Source organism: Panthera uncia, chromosome B1, assembly GCF_023721935.1.
Source record: "Panthera uncia isolate 11264 chromosome B1, Puncia_PCG_1.0, whole genome shotgun sequence".
NCBI classification, from domain to species: domain Eukaryota; kingdom Metazoa; phylum Chordata; class Mammalia; order Carnivora; family Felidae; genus Panthera; species Panthera uncia.
In genome coordinates this window covers 166,506,363-166,528,885 of record NC_064811.1, presented here as the reverse complement: position 1 = coordinate 166,528,885, position 22,523 = coordinate 166,506,363, and the positions used below count along the sequence as shown (strand labels likewise).

General features: G+C 36.7%; 1 long non-coding RNA gene and 1 other non-coding gene across 3 annotated transcripts in view; one reads left to right on the top strand and one right to left on the bottom strand.

Annotated features, from left to right (window-relative positions):
* LOC125923342 (uncharacterized) overlaps positions 1–22,523 on the top strand; it is a 58,826-nt gene that overhangs the window by 11,362 nt on the left and 24,941 nt on the right. The window lies entirely within an intron of this gene.
* On the bottom strand, positions 20,326–20,432 carry LOC125924057 (U6 spliceosomal RNA). The gene has a single exon (XR_007458243.1). It is a non-coding gene; the product is annotated as a U6 spliceosomal RNA (small nuclear RNA).

Here is a 22,523-nt window from a genome sequence, read left to right as displayed (position 1 = left end):
AATTGAGACCAAAGGACAAACTACTACAACAAAGTTTGGAGAGATGGACAGATAGAAAAACAGAATCACAACATAGTGGAGCAGAGACCTACAAGCAAAAATTTCCTTGGGAACCAGTACCAGAGTAGGACATTTGACTGAAGTTGTTGTTCTCTTCTGTTGTTTTCTGAAGCACTTCTTTCCCATGTTTTACCCTCTCAGCAAGCTGCTTCAAGACTTGAGCTTCATGGGACTTGCATCTTTCTTCTACACCTTCTCATTTCTTTTGAATTCCTTCCAGGGAAAGATTATTCTTCTTTGGAAGGAAAAGAGGACATTTTGAGATTATTCTTTTGATCAGTTCCTGGCCTGAGGCACACTTCTCCAATATTTAACCTGGATATCAGAAGAAGTTATGGTGAACAGAGAATAAGAGAATGGTAGTATATTCTACACAGTCCACTGACAAAGAAAATCTCTGCTTTGTCGATGTTTATCATGGTGGAAAACAAAATGGTCAAGCTAATATTCATCAATAATGCTGAACTCCTGTTGTTCCTGGGATTTAAGCTCCTGTCCAACAGTGGGCAAAATTAATTTTACAAACCTCTAGACTTTAGATTGTAATTTTTGTTGCCTTATATCATGAAAAATTATACATCCTTTTCTGAATTTTTTAGGGTCATGATTCTTGTAGATGCTGAGAACTGCTGGAAATTACACAGCTTGAAATTTTGCTGCAAAGCTTGAACTTTGCTGGAAATTCACAACAGCTGGAAATTAAAATTAGAGGTAGTGGAATGGTCTAATCCCAGCAAAGCATTAGATGCAGTACCAAGCCCAGGATAGGTATGATCCTGCTCTAGGCTGGGAAAGTTGGGTAGAGTCCCTACCCCCAGTCAGAGTATGCCTTGTGTTCTGGGTCCACCCCTTCCTTCCTGATTTTACTGGATCTCCCCAAACTGTCAACACCCTAGAACCAGCCACAGTTTAGAGACAGTGTTTTCCCAGAACCTATTCTGTTGGGGTTTTATTAGCATTGAACTGACTTGGGGGAGGAAAATACCCAACTTGCACTTCCTCTAGCCATCCTATCCCTCTGAAGGTTGGGAAGGGGGCTACTGAGAAGCACTTGTGAAGTTTATAATCCAGAGTCACAGATTCACTATAAAACTGAGGCCTAATCATAGGTCTATGGAACAGTTTCCTCTCCCCCCCACACCTTATCACCACATTACTAAGGCCTATTTACCACATGTTATTTCACCTAGTACATCATGTCTTGCTTTCAACAAAAAATTATAAGGCATGCTAAAAGGCAACCTAACAAAACCCAAAACAAAAACAGAGGTTAAAGAGACAGAGCAAGTATCAGAATCAGAGTCAGATATGGCAGGGATTGGAATTATCAGACCATCAATTTAAAATAACTAAGAATTCTAGTAGAAAAAAAAAACAGACAACATGCAAAAACAGGTCAGTAATATAAGCAGAGAGATGGAAATTATAAGAAATAATAAAAAAGAAATGTTAGAGACCAAAAACACTTAACATAAATGAAGAATGGCTTTGATGAGCTCATTAGTATACTAGATATGGCTGAGGGAAGAATCCTTGAGTTTAAGGATATGTCAACAGAAACTTCCAAACAGAAAAGTAGAGAGAAAAGAAAAACAAACAAACAAACAAAAAGGAACAGAATATTCAAACATTATGAGACAACTACAAAAAGTATAATATACATACAATGGGATATAAGAAGAGGAAGAAAGTGAGAAAGTAATAGAAGAGATATTTGGAGTAATAATGACTGAGTTTCCCAAAACCAATGTCAGATACCAAACCACAGATCCAAGACTCTCAGAGGACACTAAGGATAAATGCCAAAGTAACACTACAGCTAGGCATATCATATTCAAACTGTAGAAAGACAAAGATGAAGAAAAGATCTTACCTATAGAGGAGCAAAGATAAAAATTACATCTGACTTCTTCTCAGAAAGCATTTAAGGAAAAAGAGTGGAATAAAATATTGAACATATTGAGAGGAAAAGAACTATACCAACCTAGAATTTTATGATGTTTATTTATTCTTGAGAGAGAGGGAGAGACAGAGAGTGAGTGGAGGAGGCGCAGAGAGAGGGGGGGACACAGAATCCAAAGCAGGCCCCAGGCTCCGAACTGTCAGCACAGAGCCAGATGCAAGGCTCGAACCCACAAACCACAAGATCACGATGTGAACCAAAGTTGGACGCTCAACCAACTGAGCCACTCAGATACACCCCAACCTAGAATTTTATACCCAGAAAAATTATCCTTCAGAAGTGCAAGAGAATAAATCTTTCTCAGGCAAACAGGAACTGAGGGTACTTGTTGCCAGTAGACCTGCCTTGCAAGAAATGTTAAAAGAAGTTATTCAGAAAAGAGGAAAATGGTACAGGTCAGAAACCCAGACTTACATTTAAAAAAAAGGAATAGTATTAGAGAAGGAAGAAGTGAAGGTAAAATTAAAAATTTCATTTTTCTTATTATTTCTTATTATTTCTTTTAAAATTTTTTAAAGATTTTATTTTTAAGTACATCCAACATGGGACTTGAACTTACAACCCTGAGATCAAAAGTCACATGCTCCACTGACTGAGCCAGTCAGGTGCCCCTATTTTTCTTATTCTTAACTATCTAACAGGTAACAGTTTGTTCAAAACAGTAAATTCAGTGACTGCAGCTTATGTATAAGAGAAATGAATGACAGCAATGATACAAGGGAGAGGGTTAAGAAATTAGAAATACTCTGTTATTATAAGGTACTTTCACTACCTGTGAAGTAGTATAGTGTTATTTGAAAATGGATTTGGATTAGTTGTAAATGTATCTTGCAAATTTTAGGGTGACTGTGAAAAAAGCAAAAAAGAAGTATAATTGATATACTAAGAAAAGAAAGAAAGTGGAATAATATAAAAATAATTAAAACCACAGAAAAAAGTGGAAGACAAAAATAGAAACAAAAAACAATGGCAATGAGTAGAATACGGTAACAAATATGGTAGGTATTAACTGTATCAATAAACATTGGTTGTCTAAATACACTAAGTAAAAGCTAGAGACTGTCACAGTGGATTCAAATACAAGACCCAACTATTTGTTGTCTACAAGAAACCAACTTCAAATATAAGGACACATATAGGCTAAAGAGAAAGGAATAAAGATATAACATGTTAATATTAATAAGAAAGTAAGAGCAGCAGTATTTCAGACAGACCAGACTTCAGAGCAAGAAAAATTATCAGGGATAAGAAGGAGCATTTCATGATGACAAAGGGATCAATTCTTGAAAATGACATAACAATCTATAACGTGTTTGCACCTAACAACAGTGTCAACATATGTGAGGCAAAAACCAATAGAAATGCAAGAAGAAATAGATAAATCCACTATTATAGCTGAATACTTCAACAGCCCTCTACCAGTAATGGACAGATCCATTAGGCAGAAAATCAGTAAGGACATAGTTGAAGGCAACAACACTATCAATCAACTGGTAGCTATTATGAATAGATACTGACTATCCACCAACAGCAAAATATACATTCTTCCCAAGCTCACATGGAACATTCACCAACATAGACATGGCCTGGCCATAAAACACACCTTAACAACAACAAAAACGTTCCTTGACAAGTTTAAAAGAATAGAAATAATACAGTATCTCCTCTCGGACTTGATGGAATTAAAATAGGAATCTATAATGGAAAGCTATCTGGAAAATCCCCAGATACTTTTGAGATCAACAACACACTTCTAATTAACATATGAGTCAAAGAAAGGATCTCAAGAGAAATTTTAAAATATTTTTAACTAAATGAAAATGAAAAAAACAACTTACCAAAGTTTGTGGGATGAAGCAAAAGCCATGCATGGAGAGAAATTTATAGCATGAAATGCATATATTAGAAAAGGAGAAAAATCTAAAATTAATTCTCTAGGATTTCATCTTAGGAAGCTAGAAAAAGAAGAGCAAATTCAATCCAAAGTAAGCACAAGAAAAAAAAATAGAGCAGAAATAGGTGAATTTGAAAACAAGATATCAATCTAGAACATCAACAAAACCAAAAGCTGGTTCTTTAAAAAGATAAATGAAGAGATTTATTTTTATTAATCTCAAACCAAACTAAGAAAAAGAGAGGACACAAATTACTAATATCAGAAATAAGGAATACCATTATAGACCCCATGGATATTAAAAAGATATGAGTGACTGCTATGAAAAACCGTATGTTCATAAATTGGGTAATTTAGATAAAATGGATCAATTCCTTCAAAGAAACAATCTACTAAAACACACACAAGAAGAAATAGACAATCTGAATAGGCCTATATCTGTGTAAAAGAATTTTTTTTTAATTTATTTATTTATTTTGAGGGTAGAGGGATAGAGACAGAATCTCAAGCAAGCTCCCCACTGTCAGCACAAAGCCTGACACAGAGCTTGATCTCACTGTGAGAGATGAACTGAGCTGAAATCAAAACTCAGGCGCTTAACTGACTGAGCCACCCAGGCACTCCAGGCCTAGATCTGTTTTAAAAATTGAAGCAAAATTAACTTTCAAAAACATAAAACATCAGATCCAGATGGTTTCACTGGTGAATTCTACCAAACATTTAAGGAAAAATTTATACCAATTCTTTGCAATCTCTTGTGGAAGATAGAAGCAGAGAGAATACTTCCTAACTCATTCTATGCGGCAAACATTAATATCAAAACCAGACAAAGACATTACAAGAAAGACAACTATAGACAATTATCTCACAAAAGATGCAGAAACCCCCAAGAAAATATTAGCAAATCTAATAAAAAACACATAAAAAGAATCATACACCACAGCCAAGTAGGATTTATCCCAAATATGCAAGGCTGGTTCAATATTTGAAAATTATTAAATGTAATCCACCATACCAACATACTAAACAAAAAAAAAATCATATGATTATATCAGATGATCCAGAAAATGATTTTGTGAGATTCAGCACCTAGATAACCTTAGGGGTGTGATAACTTTTTAGATATAACACCAATCCATGATAAAAAAAAATAATAATAAGCTGGATATCATTCAAATAAAAACTGTTGATCTGTGAAAGATAGTCAAGAAAATGAGACAATAGGCCACAGACTAGGAGAAAATATTTTTAAAGGACACCTCTGAAAAAGAACTGTTATCTATGGAAACCAATTTGACAATAAACTTCATATATTGAAAAAATTTTTAAAAAAGAAAAAAAAAAAGAACTGTTATCAATATATACAAAGAATTCTTAAAGCTCAACTATAAGAAAACAAATAATACAGTTAAAACATGGGTAATATATATGGACAGATACCTCATCAAAGGAGATATATAGATGATTAAATATATGAAAAGGTGTTCAATATCGTATGCTGTTAATGAATTTCACATTAAAGTAACAATGAGATTTCACTACACATCTGTTAGAATGGTGAACATCCAAAATACTAGTGACACAAAATGCTGGTGAGGATGTGGAGCCACAGGAACTGTTATTCATTGATGATGGGAATACAAAAATAGTACAGCCATTTTGGAAGGCGATTTGACAGTTTCACACAATACTCAACATTCTCTTACACAATCCTGCAGTTCTTGGCATTTATCCAAATGAGTTGAAAATGTATGTCCCTACAAACACCTGCACATAGTTATTTATAGCAGCTTTATTCATAATTGCCAAAGTTTAGAAGCAGCCAAAATGTCCTTCAGTAGGCGATTGGATAAATAAACTGTGATGCATCCGGACAATGGAATATTGTTCAGCAGTATAAAAAATGAGCTATCAAGCCATGAAAAGACATGGAGGAAAAGAATTTTTTAAGTAAGCTCTACATGGGCAACTGGGTGCTTGGTTTGTTGAGTGTCTGACTTCGGCTCAGGACATGAACTCACCATTTGTGAGTTCAAGCCCCATATCAGTTTCTCCGCTGTCAGCGGCAGAGCCCACTTCAGATCCTCTGTCCCCCCTGCCTCTCTACCCCTCCCCAACTCTCTCTCTCTCTCTTTCAAAAATAAAATATTATAAAATAAGTAAAAGTAAGCTCTACACCCAACGTGGGTGGGGTTTGAACTCACAGGCCAAGATCGAGTTGCATGCTCTACTGACAGCCAGCTAGGTGCCCCAGCATGGAGGAAATTTAAATGGCATATTACTAGGTGAAAGAAGCCAATCTGGAAAGGCTACATAATGTATGAGCCCAACTATAGGACGTTTTGGAAAAAGCAACACTATGGAGATGGTAAAAAAGATCAGTGATTGCCAAGAGTTGGGAGGGTGGGAGGAATGAATAGGAGCACAGGAATTTTAGGGCAGTGAAGTTATTCTGTATGATAATATCATGGTGGATACATGTCATTATATATGTGCCAAAACCCAAAGAATGTACAACACCAAGAACAAACCTTAATGTAAACTATGGACTTTGGTTGATAATGATGTGTTGATGTAGGATCTTTGATTGCAACAAATAGTACCGCTCTGGTGTGGGATGTTGATAGGTGGGGAAGCTGTGTGTGTGTAGGGGGAGGTATATGGGAACTCTGTACCTTCACTCAATGTTGTTGTGAAGCTAAAACTGCTCTGTTCTGGGAGAAATCTTTTATTTCCTATAATTCAGTGCTTAGGAAAATGAACAGGGCGTTTCCTGCAATCATTTTCTGGCCTAAAAACATTCAGCATGATTCACTGCTCTGTGGAATTACAAAGAGTCAGAACCATAAAATCACCTCTTTAAGCAAGGTACAGACTAGTAGAGTATAAACAGGAAAAGTAAATATCTCTGAAAAAGTCTTGAACCATCCGTATGCCACCTTACCAGAAACAATCACTCAACAACAGATACCCATCCAACACATGAACCCTGATGGAATTTTACACTTCAGACATGAAACTGCCAATGAGTTCTTTCCACTTGGACTACGTTCATCCTTTGAGAAGTGAGAAAATTAACCTTTAAGAAGTGAGGAATGGAATGGTGTGGGAGGAGAGAAGAGAGAAGTATTCACCAACATAAAAGCTGGTTCTGGTTATCACCACATGTTCCCTGACTGGGAATGTTTTTCCATATTTCGAAAAGGTGGATCCTTGTGTCTCGGTCTAAATCACTAACGGTTTGTACACCAGACCTCTAAGGAACAGGTCCAGGTGTGACAGCTCACAATCTTCAGCTTTTTTGCATACTTTGTTTTGGGTTTACCTTTTAGACACAGTATTTATATAGGTAGCTATATCGTTTATTTTCTTTGTATTCTACTTTTTAGTTTTGGCAGTCTCAGAGGAAGTGTAAGCAACTGCACATGATGCAGTGCCAGCAATCAGCTTGATTCATGATGTGGCTTTTTCTAAAGTAGACACTGTCTTAGTCTACTCTGGCTGCTGTAACAAAGTATTACTGGGTGGCTGTGTGGCTAACTCTGCTGGAGGCTAGGAGTTCCAAGATCAAAGTGCTGACAGATTTGAGTCTTTGCGAGGGCCCTCTACCAGACTCATAGACAGCTGCCTTCTCACTCTGTGCTCACATGGCCTTTCCTTGGTGTCTGCAAATGGAGAAAGGGAGCTCTGGTGTCTCGTCCACTACTTGTAAGGACACTAATCACATTACAAGGGCTCTACCCTCATGACTTTATCTAAACCTAATCACCCCCGAAGGCCCCACCTCCTAATACCATCACATTGTGGTTAGGGCTTCAACATATGAATTTGGGGGAGGGACACAAACATCCAGTCCATAACTTTGCTGGCAAGGTAAGAAGCTTTACATATTTATATACAGTATTTACTGACTCTCATGGAAATATGTTTTTTTTTTCCTTTAAGACAATAGAATTTTATTCTTTCACAGTTTGGGAGGCTAGAAGTCTGAAATTGAGGTAGTAGTAGGGCCAGGCTTCCTCTGAAGCCTCTAAGGGATCATCCATCCTTGCCTCTTCCGCTTCTGGTGGCCCTAGGTGTTCCTAGGCTTACAGTAGCATAACTTTGATCTCTGCCTCCATTTTCACTTGGCATCCTCCCTATATTCTGCGTCTTCATAAGGACGGCTTCCTATAATAAGGACAGTGGTCATATTGGATTAGAAGCCCAACCTACTCCTGTATGAGCTCATCATTTTTTTTAAAAATTGTGGTAAAATGTACACAAATGAAATTTAACATTTTAACCATTTTTAAATGTATATTTCAGTGGCATTAAGCACATTTATATTGTTGCGCAACCAGAACCTTCATTTATCTTCATAACTATTTTCATCCTCCATATTGAAGCTTTATATTCATTAAACAGTAACTACCCATTTTTTCCTCCCACATCCTTGATAACCAAAGTCCTCCTTTCTGTCTCTCTATGAATTTGGCTACTTTAGGTATCTCGTATAAGTGGAATCCGACAGTATTTGTCTTTACCAGTGGTTTATTAATTTAGCATAATGTCTCCAAGTTTCTTCCACGTTGTAGCGTGTGTCAGAATTCATTCCTTTTTAAGGCTAAATAACATCCCATTGTGTGTTTTTGTTTATACATTCATTTGTTCATGGATATTTGAAACACCTTTTTGCTTATGTGAGTAATACTGCTATTAACATGGGTGTATTAATATCTGTTCAGTTCCTGCCTTTAATTCTTTTGGGTGTATACCTAGAAGTGGAATTGCTGTATCATATGATAATTCTATTTTAAAATTTTTTCAGGAACTGCCACATTATTTCCTATAGTGTCTACAACCATTTTACATTCTCACCAGCAGTACAGAAGTGTTCCAGTTTCTCCACATTTGCCAACATTATTATTTTGTTTTGTTTGTTTTAAATAATAGTAATCCAAATAGAAATGAAATGGTACATTGTTATGGTTTTGATTTGCATTTTATTAATAATTAGTGATACTGGGCTTTTTCATGTGCTTATTGGCATTTGTGTATCTCTTTTGGAGAAATGTCTGTTCAAATTCTTTATCTATTTTGGGGGTCACCTGATTGGCTCAGTTGGTAGAGTACGTGATTCTTGATCTTGGGGTTGTGAGTTTGAACCCCATGTTGGGCATGGAACCTACTTAAAAAGAATAAATAAATTTAAAAATTGTTTTTAATATTTTTTTTAACGTTTATTTATTTTTGAGACAGAGAGAGACAGAGCATGAACGGGGGAGGGTCAGAGAGAGAGGGAGACACAGAATCCGAAACAGGCTCCAGGCTCTGAGCAGTCAGCACAGAGCCCGTCGCGGGGCTCGAACTCACGGACCACGAGATTGTGACCTGAGCCGAAGTCAGACGCTTAACCGACTGAGCCACCCAGGCGCCCCTGTTTTTAATATTTTTAACCACTTTTAAAATTGGGTTTTTTTAATCGTTGAGATGTAAGAGTTTTTTTATTTTTTAAAATGTATTCTGGATATTAGCCCCTTATTTGATACATGATTTGCACATCTGTTATTTTCCCATTCAGTGAGTTGTACTTTCATTCCGTTGATGGTGTCCTTTGCTGCAAAACTTTTTTTCAATTATGATAAAGTCAATTTATCTATTTTTTCTTATGTTATCTGTGTTTTTGGTGTCCTATCCAAGAAATCATTGTTAAATCCAATGTTATGAAGTTTTTCCCATTTTCTTCTAAGGTTTTAGTTTTTATGTTTAGGCCTTTGATCAATTTTCAGTTAATTTTTATATATGGTGTAAGGTAAGGGTCCAGCTTCATTCTTTTGCACATGGATATCCAGCTTGCTCAGCACCATTTATTGAAAAGCCTGTCCTTTCCCCATTGAATGATCATAGAACTTATGTTGAAATATTTTACAGTATAAATGATGGTTTATTGGGGGGGCTTGATGCACTATTCCATTGGTCTATATGTCTTTTCCTGCCAGTACCACCCTGTTCTGATTACTGTAGTTTTGTGGTAATTTTTGAAATCAGGAACTATGAAATCTTCCAACTTTGTTCTTCTTTTCCAATATTATTTTGGTTATGTGGGGCCCCTTGAAATTTCATCCATTTTACGATGGGTTTTTCTGTTTCTGTGAAAAACATTATTGGGATTTTGATAACAACCACATTGAATCTGTAGATTGCCTTGAGTAGTAGAAATCAGTAGTAAAACCTTGTGGTCCAGGTCCTTTCTTTGTTGGAGATTTTGGTTACTGATTCAGTCTCCTTACAAGTTCTAAGTTTATTCAATTTTTCAATTTTTTAAAATAAATTAATGTTTGCAGGTTTTGTGTTGCTAGTAATTTGTCCATTTCACCTATGTATCCAATTAGTTGGTGTACCATTTTTCATAGTACTCATAATCATTTTTATGTCTTTATAATCTAATGTCCCCACTTTAATTCTAATTTTGGTAGAGTCCTCTCTCTCTCTCTTTTTAGTCAGTCTAGCTAAAGGTTTATCCACTTTGTTGATCTTTCCAAAGAATCAATTTCGGGTTTCATTGATGATTTGTTTTTAATGTTTCTCTATTTTCTACTCTTTTTCTATTTGGGGGGCTTAATTCTTCCTTTTATAATTTCTTAAGGTGTGAAGTTAGAAAATTGATTTTAGATCCTAATGTTTATAGTAATAGTAACTTTACTATAAATTTACTATAAAATTTTACTATATTTGTAATAAAATATAGTAAAAATATTTTACTATAAACATTTACCACTATAAATTTTCCTCTTAGCACTTTCACTGCATCCCATGAGTTTTGATACATTGTGCCTTTTATTTAATTTGTCTCAAGATATTTTCTAATTTTCCCAGTGATTTCTTCTTTGACCCATTTATTGTTTAAAATTGTGTTGTTTAATTTTCATTTATTTGTGGATTTTACAGTTTTCCTTCTGCTATTGATTTCTAGTGTCCTTTCAAGTGATCAGAAAAGATATTTTGTATGATTTCAGTCTTTAAAATTTATTAAGACTTGTTCTGTGGCCTAACATATAGTCTATCATGGAGAATGTACCTTGTGTTTTTGAGTATTCTTCTGTATGTGGTGTTTTGTGTATACTGATCTTTTTATAATTTCTGTTTATTTGTAAATATTTTTATTTTGTTCATGTATTGATTTCCTGATTTCCTTTAGATCTTTGTGTTTTCTGAATTGGAAACAACTGATATCTTGACAATATAGAGTCTACCTATCCGTGCACATAGAATATCTCTCTATTATTTGGCTTTTATATTTTTTTCATCAGAGTTTTGTAGGTTCACTTATGTAGATCATACTGTTTTTTTAAGATGTATATCTAGGTATTTTCTTTTAGGGGGAGTTGCTAGTATAAATGGTATTGTATTTTTTTTATTAAAAAATTTTTAATGTTTATTCATTGTTTTTTGAGAGAGAGAGACAGAGATAGAGTGTGAGTGGGGGAGGTGCAGAGAGAGAGGGGGACACAGAATCTGAAGTAGGATCCAGGCTCTGTGCTGTCAGCACAGAACCTGATGCAGGGCTCAAACTCACAAACCACAAGATCATAACCTGAGCTGAAGTCAGGTGCTTAACCAACTGATCCATGGAGGTGCCCCAGTGATAATTGTGTTTTTAATTCACATTCCATGTATTCATTGTTGGTATCGAAGAAGGCAATTGACTTTTAATATTAACCTTATATCCTGCAACCTTGTTATAATCACTTGTTCTTCTAGGGATTCTTTTACTGATTCTATTGATTTGTTCAGATTTTCTATGTAGGCAATCATGTCATCTGTAAACAAAGAAAATTTTATTTTTTCCTTCTCAATATGTATACCTTTCAATTCCTTTTATTGTCTTATTGCAATAGCTAGGATTTCTTGTACCATGTTGAATATAAGTGAACATTTTTGCATTGTTCCTGATTTTAGTGGGAAAGCATCTAGTTGTAGGTTGTTTGGTTGATGTTTTTTGTCAAGTTCCCCTCTCTTCCTAGTTTGCTGAGAGTTTGTGTGTGTGTGTGTGTGTGTGTGTGTGTGTTTTAATCATGAACTGGTGTTGGATTTTGTCAAATGTTTTTTTCTGAATCTGTTGATACAATCATAGGATTTTCCTTCCTTAGCCTGCTGATGTGATAGGTTATAGTAATTGATTTTCAGATGCTGCTCCAGCCTTGTATACCTGGAGTAAATTTCACTTTGTCATGGTGTACAATTCTTTTTATAAGCTTATGAACTCAATTTGCTAATATTTTTTTGAAAAATTTTACATCTATGTTCATGAGAGATATTGTTCTGTAGTCTTCCTTTCTAGTAACATGTTTGTTTGATTTTGATATTAGGGTAATGCTGGTCTCATAGAATGAGTTAGTAAGTATTCTCTCTGCTTCTGTCTTCTGCAAGAGATTGTAGAGAATTGGTATAAGTTGTTCCTTAAATGTTTGGTAGAATTCACCATTACACCCATCTGAGCCTGTTGCTTTCTGTTTTTGAAGATTATTAATTATTGATCCAATTTCTTTAATAGAAATAGGCTCATTTTGACTTTCTATTTTTCCTTGTGTGAGTTTTGGTAGATTTTGTCTTTTAAGAAATTGGTCCATTTTATCTAGGTTATCAAACTTATGGGCATAGAATTGTTCAAAACATTTTTTTATTTTGTTAATGCTTCTGGAATCAGTAGTTAGAGCCCTTCTTCCTTTTTTGATATTTGTAATTTGTGTCTTCTTTCCCTCTTTCTCTTTTCCCACCTCCCCAACCTCCCCCTCTTTTTCATAAGTTAGTGTAGCTAGAGGTTGTCAATTTTATTGATCTTTTCAAAGAACCAGCTTTGGTTTTGTTGATATTCTTTATTGACGTTATATTTTCTTTTTTAAAAAATGATTATTTATTTATTTCGAGAATGAGAGAGAGAGAGAGAGGAGAGAGAGGGAATCCCAAGCAGGCTCTCTGCTGTCAGCACAGAGCCTGACACAGGGCTCGATCACATGAACTGTGAGAGAGAGACAGAGAGAGAGAGAGACAGAGAGAGAGAGAGAGAGAGAGAGACAATATCCCAAGCAGGCTCTCTGCTGTCAGCACAGAGCCTGACACAGGGCTCAATCTCATGAACTGTGAGATCATGACCTGAGCAGAAATCAAGACTTAACTGACTGGGCACCCAGGCTCCCCTGTTGATGTCCTATTTTCAATTATATTGATTTTTGCTCTGATTTTTATTTTTTTCTTCTTACTTTGAATTTAATTTCCTTCTCTTTTTCTCATTTCCTAAGGTGGACTCTTATTCTATTGTTTTAGATTTTTTTCTTTTTAATATCTGCAGCCATTGCCATAAATTTCCCTCTACGCACTGCTTTTGCTGCATACCACAAATTTTAATACATTTTATTTCATTTACAACGAGTTTAAAATATTCAATTTCTCTTACTAATTTTTGTATCAACCATGTGTTATTTAGAGGTTATTGTTTAATTTCCAAGTATTTGGGGGTTTCCATCTATCATTCTGTTATAGATTTCTAGTTACATTTTATTATTGTCTGAAAGCAGGTATGTATGATTTTTGTTCTTTCAGATTTGCTAAAGGATGTTTTATGGCCCAGAATGTGGTCTATCATGGTGAATGTCCATGTGAGCTTGATAAAAATACATGTTCTGCTGTTGTTGGATCAAGTAGTCTATAGATATCAGTTAGATGCGGTTTATTGATGTTATTGAGTTCAGCTATGTCCTTACTGATTTTTGCCTGATGGATCTATCCATTACTGTGAGAGGGCTGTTGAGAAATTTAACTGTAATAGTGGCTTCATCTATTTCTTCTTGCATTTCTATTAGTTTTTGCCTCACATATGACATTATGCTTCACATTAAGGATTGTCATGTCTTCTTGGAGAATTGACCTTTTTTTGTCATATATTGCCTCTTTAACTTGGAGTCTGCTTTGTTTGAATATAATAAAGGTATTCCACCTTTCTAGTGTTAGTGCTAGCATGATGTATTTTTCTCTATGCTTTTATTTTTCTGTGTCTAAATTGCCTTTCTCTTTCTTTCTTTCTTTTTTCTTTTTCTTTTTCTTTTTTTGTGAAGACATAATATAGTTGGGTGTTGTTTGTGTTTACCCACCCTGATAGTCTCTTTTAGCTGGTGTATTTAGACTACTGACATTTTAAATTATTGTTCATATGCTTGGATTAACATTTACCATATTTGTTACTGTTCTCTACTCATTGCCTTTGTTCTTTGTTTCTTGTTTTTGACTTCTACTCTTTTCCTGGCTTCTGTGAGTTTCACTGAGCATATTATGTGATTTCATTTTTTATCCTCTGTTAGCATATATTTTACTTACTTGTTTACTTTTTTTAGTAGTTGCACTTAAGTTTACAATATTCACTTAAAATTAGTCCAAGTTGTTTTTCAAATAACACTTTGTCACTTCACAGGTACAGCAAGTATAGCAGTGTAGTACCATTTCCTCCCTCCCATCCTTCGTAACATTGCCTTCATTTATTTCACTCATTAAAAAGTTATCATTACTGCTGAACTTCTTTTTTTTATGAAGAGATTTTTTAAAATGTTTATTTATTAGAGAGAGAGAAGCATGCTTAAGTGGAGGAGAGGCAGAGAGAGAGGGATACAGAAGATCCAAAGCAGGCTCTGCGCTGACAGTGGCAAGCCCAATGTGGGACTCAAACTCACAAACTGTGAGATCATGACCTGAGTCAAACACTCAACTCACTGAGCCACCTAGGCCCCCATTACTGCTGAATTTCTGACCTAAGTCATTTTTGTTCTTTCTTAAGAATTTTTTAAAATATATCTTGCATGTCAGTGCTATTGGCAACAAGTTCTCTCAATTTTTGTTTGTCTGAGAAGGTCTTCATTTCTCATTTCTTCTGAAGGATAATTTTGCTGGATACTAAATTCTAGGTTGGTGGGTTTTTTCCTTTCACACTTTAAATATTATACTCCACGTTCTTTTCTTTGCATGGTTACTGAAGAGAAAGTCATCATAATTCTTATCCTTCCTCCTCTATAGGTTAGACAGTTTCTCCCTCAGGCTTCTTTTAATATTTTTTCTTTCATATTCTGCAGTTTGAGTATGATATGCCTATACATAGAATTTTTTTTTAATCCTGCTTGGTGTTCCCTGCATTTCCTAGGTATGTGGTTTGCTATCTATCATTAATTTGGGAAAACTTGTTTCCCAAATTAATATTTATTATTATTATTATTATTGTTATATTGCTATTGTTATTACTGCTTCAAATATTTTTTCTGTTCCTTTTCTTTTTCTTCTATTTCTGGTATTTCCATTATGTGTATGTTACTCTGTTTTTAATTGTCCCACAGTTCTTCAGTATTCCATTCTGGCCTTTTCATTCTTTTTTTTTCCTCTTGTTGCTTTGGTTTTAAAAGCTTCTATTGACATTTCTTCAACCAAGATTCTTTCCTTGGTCATATCCAGTCTATTCATGAACCCATGAAAGGCATTCTTCATTTCTATAACAGTATTTCTTATTTTTAATTTTTTTCTTAGTTTCCATCTCCCTGATTACATTTCCCATCTGTTCTTGCAATTTGTTCAATTTTCTCCTAGAATCATTAGCATATTATTCATAGTTGTTTTAAATTCCTGTATGGCAATTCCAACATCTCTGCCATATTGGTCTCTCATTCTGGTGCTGGCTCTATCTCTTCAAACTCTTGCTGTTTTTTGTCTTTTAATATGCTGTATTTGATTTTTTTTGTTGAAAACTGAACATGATATACTGGGTAAAAGGAACTGAGCTAAATAGGCCTTTAGTGTGAGGTTTTATTTTTATCTGGCTAGGAGTTAGAATGTGTTTACTGTTTGCTATAGCTTTTGGTGTCAGAGGCTATAATTTTCTTTCTTATCCTTATCTTTATATCCTCTGTTGTTTTTGGGTTTCTCTTAAGACTTTTTTTTTTTTTTTTATAGATAGTGCAGGACAGGGGTAGTGGGGGGAGAGAGAGAAAGGATGTGGGGCTCAATCCTACAATCCTGGAATTATGACCTAAGATGAAATCAAGAGTCCAATGCCCAACTGACTGAGCTACCCAGACACCCCCCCTTTAAGACTTCTTTATAAATAAAGTGTGAGACATTCCTGTGTTCATTTTTCTTCCCTTCTCCTTTCCCACATTCTTCTTCCTGATTATCCTACTTTTTCTTCTCAAAAAAAAACTCCTTTGTGATATGAGCATTTAAAAAATTTTTTTAATGTTTATTTTTATTTTTGACACAGAGAGAGAGAGAGAGAGAGAGAGACAGAGCATGAGCAGGGGAGGGGCAGAGAGAGAGGGAGACACACAATCCAAAGCAGGCTCCAGGCTCTCAGCTGTCAGCACAGAGCCCAATGCAGGGCTCGATCATACTGCGAGATCATGACCTGAGCCGAGGTTGGACGCTCAACTGACTGAGCCATCCAGGTGCCCCTGAGCATTTTTTAAAAAAATTTTTTTTAATGTTTATTTATTTTTGAGACAGAGAGAGACAGAGCATGAACGGGGGAGGGTCAGAGAGAGAGGGAGACACAGAATCTGAAACAGGCTCCAGGCTCTGAGCTGTCAGCACAGAGCCCAATGCGGGGCTCGAACTCATGGACCGCGAGATCATGACCCGAGCTGAAGTCGGCCGCTTAACTGACTGAGCCACCCAGGCTCCCCAGCCCCTGAGCATTTTTAATATGTCACGTCAATATCACATTTTATTATAGTTGTTTTACTGTCTTCCTACTAGATTGCAAGTCCCTTGGAGCAAATACAGCATATTTTCATCTTTGTATATTATGCCTGGTATATAATCAATGCTTAATAAATATTTATAAAGTTATTATGTGCAGTGGTAATAAACATTTTAGCATTGTCTGCTATTGATACTCCCCATTATATATCTCTTCCTTCCAGATTGAGTTTATTCCTATCCAGTGGTTCTTAACTCTGATTCATAATAGAATTGCTTTTAGCGAGAGATTTTAGTTTAGTTCAATTTATTTATTTATTTTGAAAAGAGAGCAAGAGAGAAGAGGGGAGGGGCAGAGAGAGGAAGAGACAGAATCCTAAGCAGGTTTCACGCCGTCAGCAAGGAGCCTGTCATGGGGCTTGAACTCACAAACCGTGAGATGATGACCTGAGCCAAGATAAAGAGTTGGATACTTAACCAACTGAGACACCCAGGTGCCCCTAGGAAGAGATATTAAAATATATGTTCAGGGGTGCCTGGGTGGCTCAGTCGGTTAAGTGGCCGACTTCGGCTCAGGTCATGATCTCGCGGTCCGTGAGTTCGAGCCCCGCGTCAGGCTCTGTGCTGACAGCTCAGAGCCTGGAGCCTGTTTCGGATTCTGTGTCTCCCTCTCTCTGACCCTTCCCCGTTCATGCTCTGTCTCTCTCTGTCTCAAAAATAAATAAACGTTAAAAAAAAATTAAAAAAAAATAAAATATATGTTCAGTCTATAGAAAAGATTGTCAATATGATTAGAAAATAGAATATCTCAGCACAGAAATGGCAAGTATAAAACAAGAATCAAAAGGAAGATTTAGAACTGATAATTCCATTATCTGAAATGAAAAATTTAGTTGAATGTTATTAACAGTTCGAACATTGCAGAAGAAAGAATGACTGAACTTGAAGAGAGATCAATAGGAACCATTCAATCCGAAGAACAGAGGCAAAAAAGAATTGAGAGATAATAAGGAACAGAGTCTTGGTGACCTGGTGGGGGGGGCAATATCATGCAATATATATGAATTTGGAGACTTAGAAGAAATGGCTTAACAAAGGAGAAAAAATTGGCTGCAGTTTTATCAAATGTAGTGAAAAACATCAATTTACATATTCAAATAGCTCAGAAAACCCCAAAGAAAGATAAATATAAAGAAAATACCACCTGTGCACATCATAGTCAATGACAAAGAGAAAACTTTGTGCATGAAAAAAATTTTTTTGCATTCAGAAGAATGAAAACTGACTAAAAAAACCCTGAAGCCCAGAATCTTCAAAGTGGTAAAAACAAAACAAAACAAAACCCTATTGCCCCATTATTCATTTACATCCAGTGAAAATATCCTTTAAGAAAAAAGCAAGGAACACCTGGGTGGCTCAGTTGGTTAAGCGTCAGACTCTGATTTCAGCTTAGGTCATGATCTCACAGTTGTGAGATCAAGCCCCACATCAGGCTCTGCACTAGGCACGAAGCCTGCTTGATATTCTCTCTTTCCTTCTCTCTTTGCCCCTTCCCTGCTTGCACATGCGCTCTCTCACTCTCACTAAATACATACATACATACATACATACATACATATCTATGTGTGTGTGTGTGTGTGTGTGTGTATATATATATATATATATACACATATATATATGAAAAAAGTAAAATGAAAAATTATGGCAGATCATATTTTCCAAATATGGTCATAACAATAAATGTAACTAGAATAAACACTAATTACATGACTGAAATTTTCTGAAAAAAAATAGCAAGCTGAAATTATAAGCTGTCTAAAACATACACACTTTAAATACAGAGTCCCAGATAGATTGAAAGTAAAAGATGGGAAATGATATACAGTGCAACCAGTAAGCATAAGAAAGCTTGGTGTGGCTATCTTAATGCCAAATAAAGTAGATTCAATATAGGGCCTATATTAGCAAAGGTAAAGAGGGATAAATACTCATAAAAGGGTCAATTCATCAGAATGACATAACACTCAATATGTATGTGCTTAATAACAGAGTAAAGACGTGAAGCAGAAATTGACAGAATCAGTGGCAGAAATAGACAAATGTACAGTCACAGAGATTTTTAATACCCCTTGCACAACAATTCATAAAACAACTTGTCAGAAAAAAGATCAATAAAGTCATAGATGTGAAGAATTCATCAATCACCTTGATCCCACTAGCATTTACGGAGCACTATACCCAACAACTGTAGAATGTTTATTCTTTTTGAATGCACATAGTACGTTCACTAAGGTAAGCCATATTTAGACTATAAAGCAAGTCTCAAGTTTAAAAGAATTAAAATTGTACCACAGTACATTCTCTGATTGCAATGGAACTGAATTAGAAATCAATAGCACTAAGATATAAATAAAAGACCAGCATATTTGGAGTTTAAAGAGCATACTTCTTTTTTTTTTTTTTTTTTAACGTTTATTTATTTTTGAGACAGAGAGAGACAGAGCATGAACAGGGGAGGAGCAGAGAGAGAGGGAGACACAGAATCTGAAACAGGCTCCAGGCTCTGAGCTGTCAGCACAGAGCCCGATGCGGGGCTCGAACTCATGGACCATGAGATCATGACCTGAGCCGAAGTCGGACGCTTAACCGACCAAGCCACCCAGGCGCCCCATAAAGAGCATACTTCTAAATAATCCCTTGGGTCAAAGAAGAAACTTACATGGAAATTAGAAAGTATTTCTAACTGAATGATAATGATAATGTAATGTATTAAAATTTATGGGAAGCAGCTAGAGCAAGTCTTACAGAGTGTGAATGTTTAAATTAGTAAAGAAAGGAATATAATCAGTTATCTAGTTTGCTACTTAAAAAGCTAGAAAAAGAAGAGCAAAGTAAGCCTAAGATAAGTAGAAGAAAAGTAATAAAGAGAAGAAATCTATGAAGTAAAAAACAGAATAAACTGAAAAACAGAGAAAATTAACATAGGTAGCATAGTTATTTGAAAGATTAATAAAATTTATAAATCTCTAACAAAATTCATCAAGAGAAAGAGAAAATACAAATTACCAAAATCAGCATTAAAAAAGGATATCACTATGATCATTAAAGACAACAAGGGAATAGTGTGAACAACTTTATGCCAGTATATTTGACAACTTAGATAATGAATTCCTTTCAAAACTTCACTTGTCAAAATAGACACATAAAGAAATAGAAGATGTGAATAGCACCACTTCTATTACAGTATTTGAATTTGTTATTAAAAATTTACCCCCACCGTCTCTCTCACACACACTCCTCCAAACAAAAACAACAAACTTCTAGGTCTAGCTGGTGGCATTGGTGAATGCTGTCAAACGTTTAATGAAAGCAAGGAAGAAATAATACCAATCTTCTACAACTCTCAAGAAAATTGAGCTTATTTTATAAGGCCAACATAACTCTGATACCTAAACCTTGCAAAGACATTACAGAAAGAGAAAAGTATAGACCAATATCCCTCACAAGAGAGACACAAAAAAAGTCCTTAGGAAAGTGTCATCAAGTCAAATCTAGTAATATGTATAAAGGACATATTGGCAAGTGAAAATCTCTCCATCCATGTCATCCCAAATGGCAAAACTTCATTTTTTATGGCCAAATTAATATTCCATTGTATATATATGTATATACACCACATCTTCTTTTTTTTTTTTTTTTAAATATGGAACGCTTCACGAATTTGCATGTCATCCTTGTGCAGGGGCCATGCTAATCTTCTCTGTATCGTTCCAATTTTAGTATATGTCCTGCTGAAGCGAGCACACACCACATCTTCTTTATTCACTCATCATAGATGTAAATCCATCAATTTGATTTATCATTTTAGTAAAGGACACAAGTCTTTAATAGCTCAATAGATTAAGAAAAATATCTGGCAGCAATCAAGACAATGCTATATTGATACACATAATAGATCAATGGAACAGAATACAGAGTCCAGGAATGGACCGTATAGATGGTCAATTGAATTTCAACAAAAGTGGTAAGACTATTCAATGGGGAAAGAAAGTTTTTCAATAAATGATGTTGGAACAACTGGATAAATGTGTAAAGAAAAACGAACTTGAACTTCTACTATCCTGGGACACACAAAACTGATATGAGTGGAGCTGGAAGCTTCCTTGGGTTCCCTTCTCTCCTACCCCCTGCCCACCCCTTAAATCACTCTGTGAGCATTACAAAAGCAGGATCTAGACTTGTGTGGCTTTGAGAATACTGGACCCCACCACCCCCACCAACTTGGGCCCAGCAGAGCGCTGAGTGGGGACAACTGGTAGAGACTGACCCATGAGGGGACTCCCCTTCTTGGCCCACTGAGTTTCATATGGCAGTTAGTCACCAGCAGTCTACATTCCAAGAGCTTTAAACAGTCTAACAGGGAAGGAAATCCAGAAGAAAGGCTGAAGTGGGTTTTTCCAGTTTGTTTAAGCAGGTGCTGTAAGGTTGAGATGAGAACATGAAAACCTGAAAGGCAGATGATGGACCTGGAAGTACCCAAATGTGCAGAGTGGTGATTGGGGAGATGTGAAAGCCTACTGGCCATCTGAATTCCTAACCCACAAGTCATTGCCTCTGTGTCCATTCCAGTCACCCATCTGCTTTATGCCAGGCAACTCCTATTGAGATACTAAGATCAAGCCTCTGACTGAGAAGCCTCACACTGGGACAGAGCTGCAAAGTGACTCTGGATAAGTGACATCCATGCACCTGGTCAATGAGGAGCAGAAGCTGAGAGTGAGCAGAAAATGGTAGAGGAAGGGAGGAAGTTCAGGGTTTATGAACAGGTGAGACATTGGCCCTAGGAAGGGGTCTAGAACAGGAAGGGCCTTGAATGCTGACCTGGAGCCTAATTTCCCTGCTCAGACCAGAAGGTGCAGCACCTCCAATTGGCCCCACACTGACTGGGTAATACCAACTGGTGTGAAAGTAGGTGAGGCCAATGGGCTCCTGGCATTCACATAGAACCCACAGAGAGCAGTGCATGGGGATAGAGGCAGCTCCTGACTGCCAGGTGCCTGGTGGCTGAGTGGCTGGGACAAAGAACACTCCTTAAAGGCTTGGAGCAGCAGGGACTCAGAGCACACTGACAGCCTTGGACACCCAGGGAAAGGTGAGTCCAGATGCCATTGCCAACTCAGGAGGGTGGGGGCAGGCCTCCACTTTGGGGCGTCAGGACCATTGTCTTCCTCGTTTTCAGTGTCCTGCTGCTGGTGAGCCCCCACCGTGGTTCCTGGCCCAGGAAGGTGGGCCTGGTGGCCAGGAGCTGGCAGGGGGAGTGGGGGACATGGTGTGGTGGCAGTGCTTGCCCCAGTCATCAGCAGCAAAGGCAAGTCAGGGCAGGACCAATAGTGGGCAGACCCTGGGGAACAGCCTTCTGGGCAGCAGAACCTACCTGGACCCATAGAGAGAAGAACTAACACCCCTCCCCACCCCCCACCCCCCCCACCCCCCCGCCCTGCATCCTGGTCCCAAGCAGGTCTGGTTGCCCCAGAATGAATTCCAGAATCCAGGAAGACTCCACTGTGTGAAAGGTGAAATAAAATGGAGTCCCTTATGTCAAGGGGCTTTAAAATGGAGTTGGAAGGCCTTTCAGGAGATGCACCTCCTTATAATCCTTACTAGATAGAACCATGAATTTTTTAACTGGAGCAAATTGCAAAGATTCCAAGGATTCTGCAAGAACACCTACAACTTGTTATAGTAAAGGACTTTTGCTTATTGATAGCCCTAGCAACCAATTATGTTTAGCCAAGATTAGCTTTCTGGCACCAACACTGTAGCTGTGGCCCAAGGGTGCAAGATTCAGCCACTCCCTGCTAACAAAATCCAAAGGCAGAGAGACCGGGAGTGGTG